This window comes from Agelaius phoeniceus, chromosome 2 (assembly GCF_051311805.1).
Source record: "Agelaius phoeniceus isolate bAgePho1 chromosome 2, bAgePho1.hap1, whole genome shotgun sequence".
NCBI lineage: Eukaryota > Metazoa > Chordata > Aves > Passeriformes > Icteridae > Agelaius > Agelaius phoeniceus.
Genome location: NC_135266.1, coordinates 89,389,595 through 89,395,675, shown reverse-complemented (window position 1 = coordinate 89,395,675; position 6,081 = coordinate 89,389,595).

Below are 6,081 nucleotides of genomic sequence, written 5' to 3'. Positions count from 1 at the left end.
CTATTTTCTCCTAGCAGCATGTCCAGACAGATTTTTTTTAAGATGCTTATAGCAAATAACATTGCACAACACTAAGTGTATAATATCGACATTGTTTCAGTGTTCTGAGTCTACTTGGCTTCTGTGTTTATTGTGTTTAAAAAAAGCAAAAGGTACTGACAATATGCATTTTGAGGAGTATAACTTTTCTTGTATCTACCTTGTTAAGTATTTGGGGAGGTACAGTTCCCTGGAATATGCTTTATTTTTTCTTGTTCTTTCAATATATGTTTGATTTAATAATATTCTGTTTAAAAACAGGGTCACTGGTGAAATTGGTGAGTTTAATAATTCTTATTATTAGCTATGATGTTTTTACGCAAAGAACATATGGGAAGTGCAAGAAGGGAAGTCTGGCTTAGAAAAAATTACTGAGAATTTATTATTTATTTATTTTTTTGTTTGTTTGTTTCTCAAGAAACGAGAAAGAAGAAAGGAAAAAACACTTTCAGTATGTGCACAGGGTCCTTGCCCTTGTCTCCAGTGTTCTAGTTCAGTTCTCTGGGATATGGTTGGTGAAGAAAAGCTGTATTGTCCAGAAGGTGATCATGAAACACAGGGAGATGTTCAAATTGTCATCATTCATGATCACAGAAATTATTTCAAGCTCTAGCTCATGCATAAAAAAACCCAAAAAACAGTCCTGAGGAGAAGAGCCAGATCCAGGAGCAGATCCTTCACTGCTGAATTGTTCAGTATCTCTGAGCCCTCATGCTCCACCATATCGATCACCTCCATTCCTTCCCCTGTTGATGAGGCCACAAATGACTCCTCCATTTCCTCCCAGCCTGTAAATGAGGGAAAAGGGGAACAACATAAGCTTTCTTCTTGCTCACTTCTTTAATACTTGAAGGCTTTTTACCTCTCTGTCCCTCCTATTTTATTCTCCCTGCTTTCTGAACTTTCAAATTCTCTTCACCTTCACTGTATGTCCATTTCCTCCTTCACTCCAAGCAGCTTTTCATTTGTACCTCTTTCCTCCCTCTGCTTCTTTTGTCCTTTTCTTGTTTCTGTGATTCTGATTTTGAAATATTTTCTTTTAGTAATCACTTTTTCCTCACTCCACTTTGCATCTCATGTTTTTCTCCTTTCCTGTATTTTCCTTACAAAAGTTACCCCAGATACATTCTTTTATCTTTTCAGGGCCATAAGCAGTAAGCTGTAATAGTCCTTAAAGCCTTGGCTGGAGACTTTACCTGAATTCCATAGGTCTGAGAACTGCATTTAAGCTCCAGTCTGGGTCTCAGATCTCTATTTGTGGTCTGCTGTAAATATACTTATCTCCAGCTCCATCTCTATCACAGCTGTGCCTGGACTCTGCTATTGTGGATCCTGACCTGCAAATTGACCTCCTGCTTTGACCTTGAATGTGTCTCGTCACTACAGGCTTACTTGGTAGTCATAGGACTGTGTCTGACTCTATTTTCTTTCATTATTTCACCCTGGTCTCCAGGAGTGTCCTGAACCTTTCCTTTCAGATCTCGGTAGGATGTTTGGGACAGCTGAGACAGGAGGCTGCAGTCAGGGCTGCAGGTGATCTAAGAGGCCTTAGCAGCTATGACTGGCCTGAACTTGTGTGTCCCTCATGTCCTCTGCCCCGTGTGAGAGTAGGGTTGGGCCCTCACTGGAGGTGTCTGACCCTGGTCATCATCGCTGGGTTTGGTCCTCACACTGACTGGTATTCTTCCTTGAACTAAAACTTGTCTCAACACTATGGACCTCCCTGGTGACCTCTTATCTGACCCTGGCTGGTATCCCCAGGCCTGTCCTGTTTAGGCCTGTGGGATGGCCTTGCTATCCCACTCCTTTGCAGGCTCCCTATTCCTTAGGGATCATCTGACCTCCACTTCGCCTTGACATATATCTTGTTGTTCCTCCTCTGATTTTCTTTATACAAAAAGAAATTTTTTTTCTTTGGTGTCCCCACCTAATCTCATTTCCTGCCCTTAGCTGCTCTCCAAGCCCCTTATTTCTCATCTTCTCTCTTCAGCCCATCCTCTCACCTGCTGTTGGACTGCTCTCTTCTTCCTGTTCATTCTCGGCAGTGCGAATCATGCTTGGACTTTTCACTGGTACTGAGCAGTAAGTGCCTGGGAACAAACTCATCAGATAGATGGCAAACCCCAGGAAAATTATCAGGTTGGCATTGACCCCCATCTTATTTTGCTGTCTAGCACAAGACGCTTTTCAGGTAATGGAGTCTGGACATAACTACCACCACAGTCTTGTTTGGGGCACATTGTGACATCATGACACCATCTGACATACAAAGGTGTTGCATGTTTGTTAGGCAGAAACACTGTGGACTTTCACCCTGTGTAGCTAAGAAGACCCCAAAACAAGGAAAGAGTGTGAAAGCTTTTGGGAATAATTGAAAAAAAAGTATGTCTCTGCTGAAAGGTAAAAAAGAGAATGAAGGGGATAGGAGAGTAACAATAGGACACTAGCTAATGTGAAAAAATCCCACTTAATCCTGAATATTTCCGTATCTGACAACTAACTTAAACTGAACAAGAAGTGTTCTATAAAACCGGTAGAAGTGGAGTGGAAAATATAATGAATTTCTCACTTCAGTGCTTAAGCAATTATAAGTAATTTGTGCTGTTTGGCCTAAACAGCCTTAGTAAGTAGAAATAATTTATTTTTTAAATCCAGTTCGAATGAAAAGCATGTGTTTTAAATGACCTCTAGATGGTGATCTAACAACATCAATGTAGAAACAGCTCAGCTTGCAAAGCACCTATTCTATGGAGGAAAAAATCCATCTCATGTCTTATTAACCTTTGACACTGACTTTGCCAGACCAAAATGCCCACTCTAATTAAATCTCTGTCCAGACTGCGTTTTAGAACTCTGATGATGACTTTTCACCACATAGTGTAGAAGACAATTTTCTAGTTATTTTCAAACTCACATTTAAACCCAACTATTATTTGCTATACTAAATTTCTTTCATACGCTGAAATTTACGTACAGATTTATGTTAAGATCCCTTAGATTTGACTTTCATTATGTTTGATTTTGTGTTGATTTTCATTTGTGTTGGTTTTGTTTGGAGGGTTTTTTGGTGGTCTTGGGGGGTGGTTGTAATTTCTTGCTTGTGGGGTTTTTTCCCCTTTTTTCCCCTTTGGGCATTTTCAAGATGCCCAAAAGCCAGGAAATTAGCTCATCAAATCAAGATAATAATTAGCCTGGGACTCAGATGGCTACTACAGACTTAAGCACAGGCAAGAATATATATATTTTCTGATTTATAGGCATTGAGATTTCTACACCAGGTCTTAGGTGAGTTTCAGCTTGCTGTCCAAGACATTCAGCCATCTTTTTTCCTGCTTGAGAAGATTTTACATTCAGCCCAGGAAGTGCTCATTAGAAATATACTTCAGGAAGTTAGAAGATCAATTTTTCAGAAATACCCATTGAGTGGAATTGTTGAATGTTATGTTCAACAAATAAATAATGTGTTTGGCTGTCAAATTAATTTCTGCTCTGCTGGCTCCTACTGAATGGTGTAATAATACCCAGTTCAATACACTGGGTGTCAGGAGGTATATAATCTAACACAGGAGTAGGACTGAAGCTTCAACAATCTGCATCAGAAAGGGTAAGAGGGAGTGGGACTGGAAAGTGGAATTTTCAGTCCTGCAGAGCAATTAGTAAAGCAGCTTCAAGGGGCATATTCCCTACAGAGATCTCTGCATCTGAAGTAATCTGTACCCAAATCAGCATAAGATTGTACTTCAAAGGTGTTCTGCATTCCTCACAGGGAGTGTGGGATACTTTCAAGTCCTCACCTGCACCTCTGAAATTCTTTATTTCACTGAAGTAGGTAAGTAAATAAATGCTAGATGTGAAAACTCTTACTATGACTGAGGTCGTGATGACATATTCATTCTGGCATAAGCTCACACTCTGCCTCAGCAAGGGTTCCTGCCACTGGATGTTTGCTCCTACATCTTTTCCCTTGCTGACACTAGTGCTGGTGTGGCTCAGTTAGTGGGGTGTATTAGGTGACAAAATAATTTTAAACATGCTTTTATTAGGTCACTTTTCTATTAGGTGAGTTTTTGATGCAGTTGACTGTGCAGTCACACAAATGCTACTCTGCAGTGAGCCAGCAGAAACAAAGGATTGGGGTGGGACAGAGGAAGGCTGGACTGCTCTTTACTGAGTGACAGATACTCCAAATTCAAAAGAAGCCATGGCCTTGAAAAGAAACAGTGACTACACAATCCCTGCTCGAGTACAGAGAGTTCTGACTCCTGTTTTGCTTTGTTTGTGGTTACATATGTTCCCTAGCAAAGTATATATAATTAAAATAGGAAAAGGGTGAAATGCAAAATGAGAAGATTTAAGCTTTGAAAAGAAAGATTTAAGTTAAAAAAAATATTTAAGAACTACTCTTTAAACACCACTCTGTCCCTGAAGAGTTCTTAAAATCAAACTGCAAAAATGTTTTTAAAAAGAAAAATAAATATGGAAAACCAGACTGTCTGCCTAATGTTTTTTTTTTCTCTGAGTGGCTGACAGTAACAGAATATTTATCTGACCATCTCAGACCTTGTATACATATTTCTTTGGCTGTTCTCTGTTTTGTATGTGTGAATGCAAGTATGTGTGAAAATTTCAATTTGTATGCATCCCGCACAATAGAGAAAAAAAGGTTGAAAGAATTAAATTAATAATTACTTTTTTCTACCCTGCTTCATCTCTGTTCCTAGAATTAAATCACCCTTTGCCAGCATTGCCACCCCATTGATTGTACTACACTTTTGAAATCTATCCTCAATAAACTGTTTTGTTTTAAATGTTGTTGGATATTGGGCCTAAGTTGGATGTATTTAAAACTCTTTCTTTGCTTTGGCTCTCCTGGCCTGCACATTATTAGGCTAACCTCACTTCTTACTTCTGAAGAGGAATGACCCCCATTCCAAAATCTCACTTAACATGACCTGGTCCTTCCCTGGAATCCTCATGGTCCTTTCTGTTGATTGTCACTCTGACTGCAGTGGAAAACAGATTCCTGCCTAAGGCTGTGCTTTTCTAGCCAGACTAAGAGATACAGGCTCATTTCTGTAGGCAAGGGAGTGGGTTTTAGTGTAGTCCAAAGGACTGCCCTTGGACTTGTTTGAAGCTGAGGCTCCAAGGTAGAAAAGAAAAGAACAGTGGAAATGGATTTCCCTGTCCATACAATGGCGGAGAATGAGCAGGATATGAGAAAGATGAATACACTGAAACAGTTGGATAAACCAGTTAGAGCAATAATTTCTCTTTCTAGGGATTGTGACTCAGTATTTCACATATTCCTTCCTTAGCAAATTCTGCAACACGACTCAGTGTGGTGCAAAGACGATGAAAATACCCAAGGCAGAACAGCACATGGGCCACTGCTCTCAGGCTGGGCTGAGGGAGGGGGATAAAGCAGACTAGTTAATGTATGCTTTCTCCCTCATCAGGGTGAAAGAGCTGGTGCATGAAATCCAGTAAAAGCAGCTCTCCGGTCCAGTGAAGCTCGGGACAATTGGCAGCACCAGGAAGGTTATCACTGTCTGCATCAGATGACTCTCTTGTGTGAGGTCAAAACCCCACTGGATTTGTAATGAGGAGGTGGATGAGGCTGTAAAGTCATTCCCAAGATGGAGCAGTGAGGGCCTTGAGGCAAGAAGGAGCCAATGAAGGGAAGAAAGGAAATGGACCAAAAGATCATAATCAGTGAATTTCTGCATCCTACCCCAAGGCTGTACTCCTCAGAGAATGGGATAGTGCCAGGAAACTAAAGGCACTCCTACTGGCTGATTTTGATGCTGGGATCAGAAACTGATGGAGAATCTGGGGATACTGCAGTCTGTAATGGGGAACCCCAGAACACGACTGAGAGCAGATATCCTTGGGAGTGCCCAGGCCTACAAAGGCCAGGCAACGGTGTAATGGGAATGGCACAAGCAGAACTTTGTGAAGATTCCAGAACAGAAATATGTGGAGAGATGCAGGACAGGACAGAGGAACCTGGCAGAGGGTTTTGTGACTGTAGGTTGGAAATGG